This window comes from Cynocephalus volans, chromosome 9 (genome assembly GCF_027409185.1).
Source record: "Cynocephalus volans isolate mCynVol1 chromosome 9, mCynVol1.pri, whole genome shotgun sequence".
In the NCBI taxonomy this organism is placed as follows: Eukaryota; Metazoa; Chordata; class Mammalia; order Dermoptera; family Cynocephalidae; genus Cynocephalus; species Cynocephalus volans.
The window spans coordinates 131,831,549-131,850,266 of NC_084468.1; positions in this window are offsets into that span (position 1 = coordinate 131,831,549).

Consider the following 18,718-nt stretch of genomic DNA (forward strand, 5'->3'; position numbering starts at 1 on the left):
TTTTTTAATTGTGCACTTTCCAGCTTTTTTGAGTATGCAAATAAACAAACTTTTCTCTTTAAAGTGAAGCTCTGTCAATTATCAATAAGAAAAATATAAACAATTTAATTTCATAGATAAGGCACTCCCTACATTTTAGCTTGTAATCACTTTTATTTCCTATCAAATGTTTGCTGCTACAATTTTCTGGTTTGAGCTTCACCATGTTTTTTAGACTATCTTGATTCTGGTTTTGATGAGGCCCTGACTTAACATGATTTTTGTTATTGGCTTTGCTAAAGATGTCATTTTAATAATTTCTATATGTATTCTTACAGTAAACTCCATTGTATGAAAATAGCCTGAGAGAATTTTTGTGCTTATTTAATTGGTTTAAAACCAAAGAGGCTTCTGGTCAAGATGGCAGAATAGACAGTTGCCAGTGTCACCCCTCCCACAAATCAACCAATTTATGCCTATTAAAAACCAACAACAGCCAAGCTGGGGCCACTAGAGATCAGGGGAAGAGGAGGAGAGACCTATGGAGTGCATGAAGGTGGGAGAAGCCACTTTGAGAGAGAAAAGAACAGCTCCAACCGTTTGGAGCCCAGACTGCTTCAAGGCTGGAGCTGGTGAGTGCACAGAGCAGGAGCTGGCAAAAGCCACTGCTGTACCCTTTGGATGAAGTTGCTTGGAGGCGGCAGGGGAGAAGAGGTCCTTGGTGGCCTTCTTCCCGTGGGCCCACATAGGAATGAGGAGCCACAACAACTGAAATAAAGGAGCCACTCAGAGGCTGGTGAGTCACTGTAGGGGACTGGCACATAGGAAGTGTTTGTAGTGTGGGTGTTGGGGGAGACAGGCCCACTGGGAGAACACTGGGGCACAGCAGGGACAGCTTATCTGCCCTCCAATCAGTGTAGGACCACTCAGAGGAGACTGGTGAAGAATATAGAACTGCAGGGGGTGCAGTCTGCTGAAAAGACTCAGGCCCAGAGCAGAGTCTCTACACAACCCAGGTGCACCTGATCTCACGAGATCTGGAAGTACCTATAATGTCAACCATTAAAACCTGAGCTGCACAAAAAGCCTTCCCCAGGGAATCATCAGCAAAGCAAAAATTTGGCTCAACCACAGAGTTCAAGTGCTGGTTCTCACAGGAAGTACCCCCATTTTAGAAGTAAGCAAAGGACAACAAATTAGTTCCAGTGCAGAGTTTAAGTGGTGGGAACAGCAAATAATCCAACACAGAAATGAAAGAAAAAACAAAATACCCACAGACCAGAGACAAAGTTTGATATTAACTAGTAAAGGCCACACATCACCAAAGAACACCTATAACACCTAGAAGCACTGGAAATCCCCTGGGCTACCAAGCCAGGAAGCGGGGAGGGCTGGGGGCCTCAGCCATGTCCACCAACACCAGCGACAACCACTGAACTGCCCCAGGAAGCACCCTGGGCTCTTCCATGCTGGGGCAGTGGGGGGCCTTGGGCCTCAGCCACACACCCCAACCTCCCAACCAGCCCAGCAATGACCAAGATACTGCTGGAAGCCCCCTGGTCTCCTCTGCAGGAATGGGGGGTGGGGTGCCACAGGCCTCCACCCCACCCCTCCTCCTTCCTTCTTCTCCTGCCCTATTTTCTTCCTCCTTCCTCTCTGCCCCTTCTCCCCAACTGCTCTGCAACAACATCAAAGAATGTAAAAAAGTAATACTGATAAATAAATAACTAAAAAATAAATAAATAAATAAAACCAAAGAGTCTACTATGGAAGTAATAGTCAGGGGTAAGATCTATGGAAGAAAAGGAATAACTGCCATGTCTATTCATATCTAGTCTAGATGCTAAGTATAGATGCTGCTCCTTCCACTATTGCTCCTCCCTTGTTTCTCCAATCCCATTTGTAAATAGAGGGACAGATGGATGGATGGACGAATAGATAAAATTAAATTCAAGATTCTTAAGGAACTGTTATGAGCCACTGTGCTTAGCTCTAAAGCAAGTAAACTCAGGGATACTGTATATTGAGTCACAGTTTTTCACTTTAGAGTGATCAATGAGCATGAAAAAATGATACTATGACTACATTAAAAAATTAATATAGTTTAAAACACATTTTGAGAAATCACTTCTAAACAATTTAAGTGATAAAGGATAAACTAGAAAACAAAGAAATTCTTTGACATACATGATTTCAGCAAAACGTCACACTATTATCACTTTTTTAAAAAGTAAAAAAGATGAATGCAACACTTTTTTTTAACCAGAATCATGAGTTTTAGAAATAAGAATTTTAAAGTTCCTTCATGGCATTTATTGATAATAGAACAAAACAAATAACTAGTCTGATGATAGGAATACTTGACACTTTGGGGTCACTTCATTATGATGAACCAGGTGTTTTTATGAAGAAGATCCAATAAATGGTGTTCTTCCAAAGTTATTTAGAAATTATAGACTAATTAGTGGAAGTCCTTCTTTATATATATGAAGATGTTTGTCCTTTTTTCTTGTTGATACAGAATTAATTTATGGCCAATGCTAACCTATCTCTTTATGTAGATAGGTTCAGCTATTAAAGATAACAATATTATGTTGAAAACATTATTTGACTTCTTATGTTTTATAATATTGTTTCATTTTCCTTTCTCTTATGGATCTGGCCACCAACTTCCCAACAATCCGGATGTTAGCTCTTTTGAGTATTGGATGTCCGGTCACTGTAATACAAACATATATTTACATTAAAAAATTTTAATAAATATCATAAAAATGTATCATGCTTTTGAAATCTTAGAATATTACAGAAAATTAATTATGGTTTTGCTAGCACATGCAAAAGGCTTGACTTGGGTGCATTTCCTTCAGGTGTACTGCATTACCTTATATATCATGCCGAGAGACTTGTAAAAGTTACTGTTGGACCAAAGAGTTGAGGGGAGAGTTGACAGAAATTGGGTTTCACTAATGTACAGAATCCTTAAAATAAATTAGATGAAACGTGTTTGATTATAACAACAACAGTATTGAATTTTTTTACATTACAATATAATCAGTTCTGATACTCATTTGAATCAACATAAACTACTATTTGTATAGACTGCTTGTATCTGATCTATCTTTATGTATAAAAGGATTTTCCAAATAAGAAATAAAAGCCATATATTTGCTGTGGCTGCCATTAAACATAGAGATAATTTGCAGATAGAGTAAGTATAATTTTGCTGTTTAGGTTCGACGATAGTTATTAAACAAAAACATAAACAACTGCTAAAAAACAGTTAAATTATGAGAACAATTCACATTACTAAAAGAAAATGAATGACTCAGATGCATTATAAGAAATAGGGTATTGTTGCTGTGTTCATGTATGTCTGTGCTGTCATTAGACAAAGAGCAAGGCCTTATAACAACAAAATTAAATCAGGCCACATTAACAAAGGACCTGAATAGGCATTTCTCCAAAGAAGACATAAAAATAGCCAAAAGGTATATGAAAAGGTGCTCAACATCACTAAGCATCAGGAAAATGCAAATCCAAACCACAATGAGATGTCATCGCATACCTGTTAAGATGGCTATTCAAAAAGTCAAAAGATAAGTGCTGGTGAGGATGTGGAGAAAAGAGAACCCTAGTACACTGTTAGTTGGGAATGTAGATTGGTGCAGCCATTATGGAGGTTCCTAAAGAAATTAAAAATAGGACTGCCATATGACCCAGCAATCCCTCTTCTGTGCATAAACCCAAGGGAAATGAAATCACCACCTTGTAAAATATCTGCACTCCCATGTTCACCGTAGCATTATTCACAATAGCCAAGGTATGACAACAACCTAAGTATCTGTTGATGGATGAATGGTAAAGAATTAGGCCACGTTAAGAGTATTTATAAAATAATCAATTAGTAGTAGTTATCATTCCTAATGTGACCATACAAAAAGGCAACCGCCAGTTGGTGTTCTAATCTAATTCAATTATATAAGGTAAGCATAAAATAAGTATGCTCGGTCTTGAGATGAGATCTTAAGATAAAATGCTTTCCTGTTGTGAATTTTTTTAGTAATATGCAATAACAAGCATACATTTCATCAGAGAGAAGACAGTTGAAAGATTATTCAAAGTAGTTTCAGTGGAAAGAAAAGTGGATATAATGTCCAGATGCTTGTTCTTACACATTTGTGGATGAATTTGGCTTTAACACTCAATCTGTTTCCTTATTTTTGAAATGGAGGTAATACCTATCTCGTCCAGTTGTTGAAAGGATCCAAAAATATATATCAAAATATATATGTGTAATAATACTTTATTAATATTGACTCCTGACATGTAATAAAAGTACTACCCTAATGCAAGGTGTTAATAACAGGGGACTGTGAGGTGGGGTGCAGGTGAGGGGGTATATGGAAATACTCTGTATTTTCCACCCGTTATTTCGGTACATCAAAATTTCTATAAAACAATAATAATAATAAAGTCTATTAATTACAAAGAAGATATGTGTCTGACACTTTGAAAGTATTCAGTATATTTGTATTATTTTTATTTACACTTTGATATTATAATATAGGCTTTTTAAAGAAATTTCACTAACAGTTGTATAATCTCTTGAATAACTGATTAAAACTTAAAGAATCATTTCATTTTAGAAAGGATAAAAATATAACACATTATATTTTTAATCTTTCAAAGTAATTATTCTTGACCTTCATTTTTGTCACATGGCAGAATAGATTGGGAACAATCCTTTTGATTAAAACAAAGGAAATATTAAATGTTTTTGACTTTATTGCTAAGCTGGCAGAGAGGAAAGAAGATGCAGAGGCCAAAATTAAAGTGAAATCGGTAGCTGCAGTAGATATTTGAGTGCCAAAGCCAGTCTTTGTTTGTTTGTTTTCCCTGAGGTTTTCTGTTAAGATTCGCATATCTGAGCTTCAGCCTTGCATAAAGCATTGGGTCCACAAAAATGGAGAGTCGTATGAGATCACAATGGAGGGCTAGAACCCAGAGGGCCATAGCATCAGAGTGGGTGGGTCTGATGGAAAGAAAGAGAGAAGGAGGGAAAGCAAGAAAGAGGGAAAGAAGGAGGGAGGGGAAGCAGAGGGGAAAGAAAAGAAGGAAGGGAAGGAAGGAGGGAAGAAAAAATCCGAAACTTCAGAGAAAGGGACAGCAAGGCAAGAGGTAGATAGATCATAACCCCAAAGGTGGCCCTTGGTTTGGTGTTCCTGTTGATGTCACTTGTGTTATCCAAAAACATCTGAAATAGATTTGAAGTTTGGAGGGCCCCAAGAACAAATGAGAAACCTCTCCAGAGAAAAACAGTTCCCCTAAGGTCTTTAAAATGTCACAGAAGCATATTTTATTAAACCCCAGTGTGTTACAATGTGTTTCAAAATGGAAAAGCAGGTTACACAGCAGTATCTATAATGCGATCCCAGTTTTTTCAAAAGCCAAACATGAACAACATTAAATACCGAAAGAATTAATAGCAGGCGGAATTATTATTTAAGTTTAGATCTTTTTGCTTATCCATATTTTCAAAAGATAACATTATCTGTGTAAAAATAACATTAGAGATGTTCAAGTTTCCAGCTTGAAACATATGATAGAAAGTCATTTTTATTGTAGATTTAAAAGAATCAAAAATTAGATATTTTTGATTTTACTTCGATAATTTAAAGAAATGGTTTCAAATTGTGAAAATACCCAAATAAAATAGATAACATGCTTAATATGCATTTTATAGGCTGAGTTTTCAGAAATGGGATTTTTTTTCCTCAGGGGTTCAAGGTATACTTTTGCTCTCTTCTTTTAGGTCCTCTACAAATTTTCATATTCACAGTTTATTTTATTATTTTTTCATGCAATTTCCTGTCCCGCGCAACCGTCTCGCCAGCAAGAACGACGCGGCACACACAGGATCCTTCTGCAGTAAAGCTTTAATGCGTCTTGAGAGGCAGAGCACAAGCTTATCGGGGCGGAGACCCCAAGTACAGAAACCCGTTCCCTTTTATAGAAAACTGTCCCTCGCCTAGGACGTGTCCCTCTCTGACTGGCGGTCGTGCATCAGCCCAGATGACGCCACGGGAGAGGCAGAGACTGGAGGTCGGGAAATTTCCCAGCACATGCGCTCTAGACTTGTTTTTGCCGATTGTCAGTGTCGGCCGGCGCCATCTTGTAATGGCGATTACGGTGTAACGTGGGCAGCTCCCCACAATTTCCTGCCCTATTCAAGGTTATGTATCGTTCTACAATATTGGCTACTTTCTCTGAATTGTTCAAAATAAATATTTGTAAAGTGACTTGCAAAGAAAACAAACACAGATTGTGTTATAAAGTAAAATACACACTTAAGTCATCAAATGTCTGTTGAGTCCTATTTGTTCATTTTTATGTTATACCATGGGGTGATATAAAGGTCACTAGCAGAGACCTTTCAAGGTCTCCATTTCCTAATTCAGAAATAAACAAAAAACTGCAATTATTATGTCACTTATAGCAATTTAGTAAAACAAAACAAAACAAAAAAACGGCACTGACCTCACACAATGTTATGACCCTACCCACCAGAAGAGTATCATAGTCAATAAAAAGCAAAATACAGGTCTAGATGACAAATAATTAAGGACATACTTAAGTTGTCAATCACAAAACAGAATTTGGAAAACAGTAATAATAAGAATGAGAATAATGACTGTCATTTAATATACTTTTTTCTGTGCCAGGCACTGTGCTGGGTGCTGTATTTGTCTCAATTTTTCTTTATACCAGTGTCTGATGCTGTCATCATTATTATGGGAAACTAAAACTTACATGAGCAGCGTGTTTCATTTGGCTACAGGCACGTCTTGATCCACACCTGGATTTTAGAGACTTTTATAATAACTCATTGGAAATCATAGCACTATTGATATCACTCATTTTTTAAGGAGGTTTATATTGTTTTTTGCCTTTTACATGTGTGTCCTACCTTCAAAACACCAGAAATTTACTTCTTTGTCTCACTACACTAATCTCTAGGAGAGTGTCTTGCAGATCCTGTCCAATAAATAATTTTGATAATGCTTATTTTTATTTTATAAAAATAACAACATGTTGTTCATATTTTAACTTCTTCAGTCAAGAATTCAAGGAAATCCTTCTAAGCCAACTAGAATAGCTCTAATTCATCATTTTAAGTGGTACACAGTGTTCGGTGATATGAATGGACTATAATTTTCCTCTACTGATCAACATATACTTTGTCCCCTAGTTTTTCCAACTAAAAATATCCTAAAATAAGCTTGCTTGTTTATTTAGTGGTACTTTTATTTCCATATGATAGATTCCCAAGATGGAGTACAGAGTCAAAATTATATGTATTTTTAATTTTAATAGATACTGCTAAGTTGCTTTCTAAAACTCTACAAAATTCATATTTCTGCTAGCAATGTGTGACAGAGCTTTGCTCATATCCCAACCAGCAATAGCAGTTATTGTTTTATTTGGCTTTGTTTTTAATTTGGGCCAATCTAAAAGCCACTAATCTCACTGTGTTTCCTCATCTAGTAGTGACTTTGAGTATCTTTGCACATATTTGATAGCTGTTGGATTTTTGTTTTAGGAATGGTTTCTCTAATTCTTTTGCTGATTTTGCTATTAGATTTTCTCCATATTCTCAATTTTAAATAGCTCATTATATTAAACCTCCGCCTCCTAAAATTCAATTTCCCTTCAAATAAAATTCTTAATAGTTTTGTTTATAGTATTTTTTCACAGAAAAGTTTTGAAATTTTTAAAAAAACAAAGTCATTTATCTTCTCTTTAATATTCTTTATTAAAAGTCTCTTTCCTGCTCCTAGATTAACTACGTAGTTCTGTATATCAACTTTCAGAATTTTTAATAATTAATTTATTTGAACTGTTTGTTGAATTTTGTCAATTGCTTCTTTTAGTGTTTATCGGTAATATCATATGATTGTTCTCTTTAAAAGTACTGATGCAATAAATTATGGGAATGGAATTCTTAATATGATATCATCATTATATTCCTGGAATAGAATGTGTCTGGCCTTAGAATATTCATTAATAGACAACTGGACAACTTAATTCTTCTCTAAATGCATTGTACTCATGAGGATTAAGACAAAGAATGCCCAATCATTTCCACCTTCATGAAACCTTCTTTGGATTCTTCAGCCCCAGTTACAAGAAATCCACTCCCAGGAAGAGCTCTTCAGCCGGATTTATATAAAAGTGGCTGGGCTGCTTCCATTACCTGAATCTCATTCCCTGCTAAGTGGCGAAACTTAGAAGCAAGGACATGAGAGACAAAAATACAAGACCAATTTTAGGGTTTTCAGTTTGAAATTCTTTCTCATCATATTTCTTCTTTTGAGGCTTTAAGGGGTGATTGGAAAGCACAAGGTAATAAAAGCTGAAGACCTTAGAGTCTATGTAAAAGGCACAAATAACTTTCTCTGAGCTGATGTAGATCCTAATATTCCAAACAAATATATGAGATTAACAGAAGGATGAGGTCCACCTAGAAAACTAATTTTTAAAACCTAAAAAAAAGTGCACAAATGCATTTTATCCCAGATGTTCTTCATAATTTGGCATATCCCATGACCTACATTTGTTTTGCATCTGCTCGTCATAAAGGAAAATGATTATGGTATTACTATGATACAGTAAATTCTCAAACAAGTGCTTCATTATTCATTTTAGTCTAACTACTTTAGGGCAACAGCAGAGTGAAGACCTGAGTTGCTAAATTGCCTCTGAGAAGAAACAATCATAAGAAAATTAAATAAGGATTCCTATATATGCACACAATGGAAAAAAAAAGAAGGTTTATACCATGTGTGCTTATAAAATTTAGGGTTCTAATAGAAATCCAGTTGATCTTAATAGGATTTAGATAAGGATATTTAATGAACAAACTTTTCAAAGCAATATATCACCGGGGAGTGATAACAATCCTTGTGACATTTTTAGCACAGAGCTTAAGAGCATGAGTTTTGAAATCTGAAAGACCAGAGTTCAAATACCAGCTCTTCTGCTGAACACCTCTTGTGATCTTACAAAAGATGAACTTGCATTTTTCTCATCTGTAAAATGAAAATAGTAACAGTATCTACCTCAAAGGATTAATACAGGAATTTCATGAGAAAATACACATAAAGCACTTGATTTAGATTTGAATGCATAGAAATTTCTCAATAAGTTTTAGGTATTATTACTCCCCTTCTCTTTTTTTGCCCTTTTTCCACTCAGAGGAGCAATAATAATGGTTTATCACCACCTGCCTTAGTATATATTTATTTACTTATTGCATTTATTGGGTTTTTGTAAAAAGAGTGCACTTGCTATGTGAATGCAACTTCCAGACAAGCAAAAACCCTTTTCCAATGGACCACCAGATTCATCTTCATCCTCTTTTCCTATATAGATATTCTGTATCTACCACTGAGGTACCTACATTCTCATGCGTAGACCACTGAAATATATAGTTCTTCTTCTACTGTGATTGTTTTTGAACATATAACACTACCTCCCCACATAGCCCAACAAACAACCCAAGTTAAATTCCAAGGAATATAAATCCTTCATTTTGTTAATTACTCTTAGATTAATCAGTTAGATAAATCTATTTGGTGTGTCCAAGAGGTCTACCAACACACAGCCCAACCTTTCTGCCTTTCTCCCCTTCCCTTCCTATATGAGCATGACACTGGAAATATTTTAAGACAGTCTGTCAGAGTTCCTTGAGTTTCCTTCTCCCAGAAGTTGAATTTAGGCAGTGAAAATTTCTGAGTAAGCGTATTTGTTAAGCTGGGTATATAATTCCCTTCCATAGAGGGTCCACATCTGTGGAAAGACTTGGAAAAGGATGTGTTCAGAGGGTAACTATGCTCACAGTTATAAACTTCCACTAGATGTCACCCTTGGTCACATCTAAGCAAATGTGGGGCCTCTTCCTACTCCCAAAGTGCTCTGCAGCCTAGGCATTTATTCCAGGCCTGAGAAACACCTAACAGTAACATGGCTCTGCCTGGGACCCACTGTAACACTGGAAACAAATAATAAAGATTAATCTCTTGTAAGACAAGGCTGGCTCTGTGTGTGTTCTGATCAGGTTAGGAGAGCCCACTTATATCTCCCAATGAGTACATTATTTAATAGGTGCCCACCTCCAAAGGACTGAAGCACACCTGTAGTGTTTCTCAGTCTCCAAGAGTATGCAGCTTTTCGTAAAAAGCTTCATCACGCCAGAAGGCTGATGGAATCATCTCTTTTGTTGCCTTGGATTGTGCTAGTGTCATTAGCAAGAACTCACATAGACCTCTGATAGTGTGAAGAAAACCAAGGTTAGTCAACACATCTTTACCATATAAAGTTCTGACACAAACAAAATCCAATTGTTCCTGATCCTCCAAGATGCATTCTAGCAGAGCTGACAGTTCATGGAAGTTGTCAGGCTGAAAATCCAACATTTTTCTCTCTCTCAAAAATGCACAGGAACTGAACAGATAAATTCCAGCAATAATTTCTCAGTGAATAAATCCATCTCAGAAACATTTTTGTGAAGCTGAGTTTATGAAAAACTTCAGTTCTAAGTCTTCCAGATTCACACATAGCATTTCTCTGCTTCTAAGAATGGCCATCCCTAGAGATTTAGTGGCATATTCTAACCATGACCAAGTCCTTTTTCTCCATTTGATCCTTTTCATAAATTTCTCAAGCTTTTAAGAAATTATTGTAATTAGTCTGAACCAATGATTTAAAAAAACACCACCACCAAAAATTTTGTTTAATTACAAGATCCATAGCAGTGGTCACATTCTCACATTCTCAGATGTCCAAGTTTATCTGACATGAACATTATCTGAATAGAAGAATATTAAATCCTTCAGAAAGGAAGTCTCCATTGAGACTTGTTCAAAACTTAGGTCCAATTGGAAATTTAATGAAGTACTTCTTCATACTTCCTCAATTTAGTGAGTGTACATGGTGCTGAACAGATTTGCTTCTATTCCTGGCATATCTTGTCATTAGCAAGACATTTTGAACAAAATTGCAATTTTCGACTTTGAAATTATTAGCACAGTGTTCCTTTGACGTTATTACATTATCCCAAGAACCATCAAGTTCAGGTTTGTTGATGCCTCTCTCCAATACACTGTTGCTTAACCAGACCAAAAAATGGTGAAATATACTCTTTGCTCAATACAGTGCATGTTTAATGCTGAGTACAGCAAGTTAGATTTAAAATTCATGGTTGCAGTTCCCACAATGTAATCCAAATATAAGTTAGGGATCTATAGAATCTCATTTCTGATATAATCTGAGGTAATAATAAATAATCCCAATTTTTACACAGTTATAAGGTAATGATAAAGAACTCTAACTTTTTGATTTGACATGTAATAATTATACATATTTATGGGGTACAGAGCTATATTTCAAAACATGTATACAGTGTGTGGTGATCAAATCAGCACAACTAGCATATCTATATTGCAAAAATTTATAATTTTTTTGTGATAAGAGCATTTGAGCTTCTCTCTTCTAACCATTTGAAAACTTACAATAAATTTTTGTTAATTATAGATATCTAGCACTATTGTAGACCACTAGAACTTATTTTTCCTATCTAGCTGTAATTTTGTGTTTGTTAACCAACCTCTCTCTTCCCTGCCTTTAATAACCACAATTCTTCTTCTATAAATTCAATATTTTTTAGCTCCCACATATGAGTGAAAACATGTGTTATTTATTTTTCTGTACCTGACTTATTACACTTAACATAATGTCTTCCAGGCTCATTCATGTTGACACAAATGACAGGTACACAAAGTGATCTACAGATTCAATGCAATCCTTATCAAAATACCAATGACATTCTTCACTGAAATAGAAAAAAAAAAAGCCTAAAATTCATTTGGAACCAAAAAAGACCCTGAATAGCCAAAACAATCCTGAGCAAAAAGAACAAAGCTGGACTACCTGACTTCAAAATATACTACAAAGCTATAGTAACCAAAACAGTATGGTACTGGAATAAAAACAAAAACAGGGACCAACAGAACAGAATAGAGAACCCAGAAAAAAATCCACATATCTACAGCCAACTGATTTTCAACAAAGACACCAAGAACATAAATTGGACAAATGACAGTCCCTTCAGTAAGGGGCTGAAAAAACTGGCTATCCATATGCAGAAAAAAGGAACTAGACCTCTATCTCTCACTACATACAAAAATCAACTCAAAATGGATTCAAGACTTTAATATAAAACCTGAAACTACAAAATTACTAGAAGAAAACATAGGGGAAACACTCCAAGACATTGGTCTGAGCAAAAATTTTATGGCAAAAACTTTTAAAGTACAGTCAACAAAAACAAAAATAGACAAATGGGACTATATCAAACTAAAAATCTTCTGCACAGCAAAGGAAATAATCAACATGTAAAGAGGCAACCTGCAGAATGGGACAAAATATTGCAAACCATTCATCCAACAAGAATAATTTTTACACATAAGAAAATGCCAAAAATGTAGAATCTTAAAAATTCTTTTAAAATAATCTTTAGAAATCTTTTTAGTAGTCAATATTTTTACACACCCATCTGAAGCTCCCTTTAAAATGATACTCTTCATTTCTTTCTCCACTCACCAATGTTTCCCAGTTCCAGGCCAATTAATCTTCTTTGTTGCTATTCTTCAAATTCAACCACTCATGGCATCTGCTGAAAATCTCTCACTTTCATTCATACATCAAGAAGTTTCCCCATTGCATGATCTTTTCCTATTCTATTCCTTCTAGTCCCATGCTATTAAAAGGTGTCCACTCCTATAATGTTGCCTTCACTCTACATCTGTATTTCTTTCATGCAACTCTCTGAAAAGACATTTTTCTTCCACTATGATTGATTTTTAAGTGCAAATCAGTCTACTCCCACTTTCTTGAATTATGGAGAGTGAAATTCTTCAACTTTCTAACTAACTACTAATGTTATAAGGTTTTCTTGTACTGATAAGGAAACTCAGGTTTGGAAGGGCTAAGTAACTATGTCCAATTAAGTAGTGGACTATGGATGAAAACCCAAATCTGTATTACTTTTGAGTTTGAGTTTGAGAGGCAGCATTACATGATGGTTAGGAAGACCAACTCTGGGCCATATTGCCTGGGTTTGAATTTTCACTCTACTTCTTGCCATCTGTGTGACCTTGGAACAATTAATCTCCCCATGCTTCAGTTCCTACATCCACAAAATTGAAAGAATGACCATATAGCTACTTATAGTTGTTGTTCTGATCATTAAATGAGTTAATATACATGCATTACATGCACAGTAAATATTATATAATTATTTATCATTAACTGTTACACTGTACAGCCTTTTTAATTCAAAAATAATTTTAAAAAGAAATGTAAATTTACTAGTCAAAATAACATAGATGACTAGTCTCCAACTCAGGTTACAAATATGGAGATAACTTGGGTTATTTAATAAAGGATTAATTCACTGACCTGACTATTCATGTCAGATACTTCAGAAGTTGATCCTTCAATAAGAGTCTGAAATATGTAGGAGATGCTTAATGATGATGATGAGGATAATGGCAATAATGGCTAACATTCATTAAAACTGACTATGTACTCACACAGCTGCTTATTTGATGCTTCTAACAACTTTGTGATAAGTACATTAATTATCCCTATTTACAAAGGAGGAAACTGAAGCTAACAGGTTAAGTAACTTGCTCAAACTCAAGAAGCTACTAAATTCCAAAGCCTGGACTTCAGCCCACTGAGGTAATTACAGAGCCTGCACCTCACAATCAAGCCATGCTTGAATTTTACCTATACTTTCAGGTTAATATGTTTCAATTATTTGTAAGCTTGCATTTCTCCAGTTTATCTTTACATTGAGTTTACATCTTTTTTTATCATCTAAAGTTTTATTATTGGCTATAGTCTCACTTAATCTATTATTGATAGTAAGTTTTATATACAAAAATAACTGTTCAATATAAAATGTTCCCTGAATCTTAGAATAAAAGAAACTCCAGAAGATGTTTTTGCTAAACCTATGAGCATGCAGGTATGTGTAAACTTAAATGTAATCTTCCTAAGAACCCTGTAAAGTAGCCCCATATCAGAATGGAAAAAGCCATAGCCTAGAAAGATTTATAACACGTTAAGGTCACACAGACAGAAAGTGGCAGAATGGGGAATTGAATCCACAAAATATTTTCTGCTACACAGGACAGTCTTTCAAAGTGGGTATTGTTTCCTAAATTTGCCAGTTATGCTTTTAAATTTTTTTATAAATAACCTACCTTTAATAAAATCAATTTGTAATTATACTCTCAATTGAATCTCTTTTTCTTAATTTATTCTGGTCATAGTTCCCTGGTTTGAGAGACAAAATTAGTGGTGTTATATCCTAGAATTTTTGTCATTTGGCATCTACCGTAGTGGTAGTAAAGATTTTACATATAATACCCATATGATGGTTATTATGGGTATTATATGTAAAATCGTATATCTGGAAAGCACACGAATATTGTGTAGTGGTCCAGACAGTTTCATGCCTGAGATAATTTATAATGCCATCTGTAAACAAAGACCTTGTGTTAAATCTTCTGAAAGAAAATATTGACTAGACTGATATTGCTAAAGCAAATTCAGTAACTAAATGTAAGATGTTTTTTAAAATATTCTAGATCTTATTTTGTGTCAGACGCTATTAAAAGCACCTTATAGGTATTATTTTATTTATTATTTCATCACAGCCCTGGACAGGTACCACTATAATCTTAATGTTATACATGAGGAAATTGAGGCATAGAAATTTTAAGTTAATTTTTTCACAGTCACATGCTTAGTAAATTCCATAACTGGATTCAAACCCAAGTAGTGTAGGTTAACTGTCTGACTCTAATATACAACTGTAACCACAACTATAACAGCAGCAATAACAGCAATGACTCAGACACTAAATAAGCACTTTAAATGTATTTTTTTCATTCATTCTTGATACCAACTCTATGAGATGTTACATGCTTTGGTTTGAATGTCTTCCCAAAACTTAGTCCCCACTGTGACAGTATAAAGAGGGTGAGAAATCTTATTATGATAATTAAAAGGTGGAGCCTTGAAGAGGTGATTAGATTGGAGGACCATGCCATAATCAATGGATTGATAATGATGGTCAGGTGCGAAGTTCTGAAGGCTTTAAAAGAAGAGGTTAGTCTCTCTCTGCTCTGCCATTTCACACCACATGAGACCCCTGTGTTGCTGGAAAGCCACCACCAAACAAGGCCCTCACCAAAAGTCTTCCCTGGACTTTGGACTTCCCAGCCTCCAAAACTATAAGCAATAAATTTCATTTTCTTTACAAATCACTCAGTTCCAGGCATTTTGCTATAAGCAACAGAAACAGACTGATATATTACAACTGTAATTCTCAGTTTAAGGCAGAGAAAACTAAAGTTCACAGAAGTTAAGTAAGCTATACAAGATTAAGTACTTAATGAATGGCGATGGCAGGATTTGAATGCAGCCAGTCAATAGATTGTACTTTTTCCTATTATCTGAACATGAATTACCTATATAAATATTTAATTCAGAAATATATTTACATTTTATACAAAATATACTTACTCACACTGTAATCTTAGGTCCAGAAATTGAAATATAAAATAGTTGTGCAAGCATTTATAAATATTTTCTATTCTTGGATATTGACTCTGTAGTGGATATTGTGGATTGACTCCTACCTTCTACCTTTCTGCTAGATCTACAGCAACTGGAAATTGTTTTAAAAACCTCTATATCTGAGATGCCCTTGCAACTTAGATTCCGGATGTTAATTATTTCCCACCAGTTAGCTACAATTACATATGATTTGTAAGGTAGAAGTGAGGTGGTGAGCTTTTTTTCTGTGCCCCACCTTTTTAAAATTCTTTCTGCTAGTAGGTAAGGTCAAATAAAGATGACTTTTTCTGCTGTAGTGTTCCAAAGACCGTTATCTAGATTCCTGGGTGACCAAAAGCATTTGCAACAGCAGCGGCAGAAGCAACAGCAGCAATAGCATCTTCTTGATTTCACATCCTGATTTCTGGATCAGCTACTACGGTGTGTTCTTGAATTAATAATTCCAGTGGTAGCCAACAAAGTGGTAGTGCTCTTGGTAGGTCAGACCTTCATTGTTCTGAGTCATTCCTGGATGCCCAAACTAGACACCACCTCTTCTGCCCACCAACAGTTTTTTAAGTACTTAATTCATAGTATCAAATCCATTTCTTCTTAACCTTTCATGTGTGCATTTCATTACCTGAGCTGAGCCTTGAACTGGTAAACTATTCATTGTTTAAATTGTATTTACTGCTGTCTGATGCAAGTTCTTGTAGCTGATGCCTTTTTGAGACCGTGGTGCTGCGGAATTTTACAGTTTTGCCTCTTCACCTGTTCCAGTCCATCTTCTTAAATACATCATTCTTTCCTCAGTAACCCCATCTGTTCACTACTCCAAAACCATTTTAAAAACCATTTTGACAGCTGAGCCTAACATAGATTTTGGTTCCAGATTAGAAATGTTAATATCATTTTAAAAGAAAAAGAAAATTTTAGAAATATAATGCTCAGATTTTGATTTTTTTTAAGACATTTAAAACAATGATGTTCCTAATAAAAGAAAGTTTCATTTGTTCTTCTCTTCTGTGGTGTATTTAAATTAGGAAATATGTCCTGGTACCTAGCTCACAACTCCTGACCGCCTTCCACTTTCCACTCACTGTAACACTTGTTACCTCTGTTGCTGCTTTGATCCTTGCTCTGAACTTTTTGTTTCAAAAAAGAGTGTAGGTACTGTTACCAGATACTTGGCATTTACCATAAAATATAAATGTCTTCAAGACGTGTGTAAGATTCAGAGGTCACAATCACGCCAAGTCCTTTACTTCTACCACAATTTCACACAAAGCTAAGGACTGAGAATCTTTTTTCTTTATTAGTAAAGTTTAGCCTAAGAGTTGCCATTAAGGAAGTCTCAGATTTATTCAGATAAAAAGCTCAGTACTTTCATATCAAAGAATAAATATTATTGCCAGAGCACCTTGCTTAATTTGCACTCAGCTGCACACTAAAATAAATACCATACATATTTATACATGATGGTTGTTGGGAAGAATATCAGAAGAGTAAACAACATTTGGGAAAACCAACAGCCATTTGTTTCTTTGTACCTGACCAAAAATACGTTCAGCTGGTGTTTGTGCTACTGCATAGATGGGCGCCTACAGGCCATCTGATAGTTCTGCTCTCATCTTCTTCCCTGCAGAAGGGAAGGAGGAGGCAGAGAGATCAAGAACTATGTCCAAGTCCCCAAACGCCATGGCCAAACCAGAGAAGTACAGCCAAGGAGAAAGCCTATATCACCAGAAGGTGGATTAGCTCCTACCTTTTGCTTCTGGATGACTATTGGGAAGGATTTTGTAAAAATATAAATGCAAAGTAAACAACTTCCACTTAAATTATTTTAAACATTAGTTTGAAAGTTAATCATGTTAATGCACTTCTATGGAAAGAACAGGGAATTTTTGCAATTTGGTTTCTTTCCAGACGTCTTACAAAAATATAACTACCATTGCGGTTTTCTTACCACCCCGTGGTGTTTTTCCTGCATACTGTAATTAAATTCATTAATTCTTCTTCCCAGTTCACCTTTCTTCAAATTCAGATTGGAAATATGGAATTTTCTTTGGCAAATAGAATCATAATCATAATCATAATAAATAATCATTTGATGAAACAAGCAAATGTCTATTCCATTTTCACTGATATGACCAGCAAGGAAATATTTGGGTATTTTGTTTCCAATGATTTATTATGAAAATTTTGAATAATACTCAAAACATAAAAAAAATTATACAATAAAACCCAGCTGGATTCTACCATTAATATTTTGCTGTATTTTCTTTATCATGTACCTCTCCATCTATTTTTCCTATTTTGGGATTTTGTAACCACTTTATAAGAGGAATCAGCCGAAAAACATTAGAAAGGGCATGATTTAATAGAAATATTCCTCACCCCAACCTTAATAATGTTTTTACACATTTCAACTTTGCTTTTTCCTATGGAAAAATTACTCGAAAAATGTTTGACATGAACCCCAGAATTATGACTCACATCTCAATACTTTCTGCAGGTTTTCCCTTGTTTTTCAATAAAGTAGGGTTTGTTGAGAAGTAGAGGAGAAAGTGTTATCATTGAGTATCAGACTAATATATAAAGCTTCTTACATGCCATCACTCTGCCCTCAATTTTTAAATAATGGGATTTTATAAAAAGACTGAATAAAGGACTCTACAGTGATAAACTACAGAGAGATACAAGATGCTATTGCCAAAAAACAGATAGCATTCAATTAGTTTTTTTTAAAGGCATTCTTATCACATCTCCTCCTAATATTAGCTTTCTCAGTAAACAATAGCCTGCTGCAATACTGCCAGGGTTGCCCAGCTGAGATGAAAATGTGCAGTGACAGACGATTGGGATCGACCGAAGCTGTTGATGTTATTCAATACAAATGGCACTCACTGGCCTTTCAGTTTTTAAGATTATTCTTTGACTCTAACACAAAACCAGATTAATATTTATGTGGTAAGAGAGATAAGAAATGCATTTTTCTGCAATAAAAAAAATAACTCAACATATTTTGTGGGTTCATTTTCAGCTACTT